The 745-nt window shown below is 35.4% G+C and overlaps 1 protein-coding gene across 1 annotated transcript in view; it reads left to right on the top strand.

The window, feature by feature from the left end:
* Window positions 1-745, top strand: part of TBC1D12 (TBC1 domain family, member 12) — a 117,473-nt gene that overhangs the window by 3,453 nt on the left and 113,275 nt on the right. The window lies entirely within an intron of this gene.

The following is a 745-nucleotide window of genomic DNA, read 5'->3' as shown; positions in this document are numbered from 1 at the left end:
CAGGAAAATCACTTGAACCTGGGAGGCGGAGATTACAGTGAGCCGAGATTGTGCCATTGCACTCCAGCCTGGGTGACAAGAGCAAAACTCTGTCTAAAAAAAAAAAAAAAAAGAAAGAAAGAAAAAAATGTATTACTTTTACCATGTGATGGAACATGTTTCTACCTCTTGCTTTCTACTATCTCTACTTCAGTGTGTGTCCTCTACTCCCTATTTGTCTAATTTTGCTGTCCTCTTCCCTGCAATTCTCACTTTACAAAGTGGACATGATTTTCTTTTTATTGTAATGGTAAATTTCCAGTCTTAGGTCTCTGTTCTAAAACATTTTTTCACAGCACTGATTTTTGAATTCTCTAAAAGATGAATATAAAACTGTGTATCTGAGCTCCTTTACCATGTATGCTTTCAGATAGATGTTATTATGTTTGGAATCAGAAACTGAAAGTGAAGACAGTATCAGTAAAGCCATGAGGAATGTTAGGACACTTCTGTTATGGTTTGAGATAGGGTCTTAAGGTGTTAAGGCTTTAGGAAATGAAGAGGTAGCTGGCAATTTAGGTGTAAAAAACTGCTTGGAGAAATGATGCCTCACTTGCTTTTTGAATGGTAAAGCAGTAAACTTTATTAGATTAGAGTAGTAGTATTTCTTTGGCTAATAACTTTTTAAAGCAGGTCTTCAGAAAGAAGTTGTTGATTCTTTTAAAACATTTTTTGAAAAAAAGATTTTTGGGGGAGATGGGGCTCA

Source organism: Mandrillus leucophaeus, unplaced genomic scaffold, assembly GCF_000951045.1.
Source record: "Mandrillus leucophaeus isolate KB7577 unplaced genomic scaffold, Mleu.le_1.0 Scaffold331, whole genome shotgun sequence".
NCBI classification, from domain to species: domain Eukaryota; kingdom Metazoa; phylum Chordata; class Mammalia; order Primates; family Cercopithecidae; genus Mandrillus; species Mandrillus leucophaeus.
The sequence above is the reverse complement of the archived record's forward strand: the minus strand, read 5'-3'. Positions and strand labels throughout refer to the sequence as shown.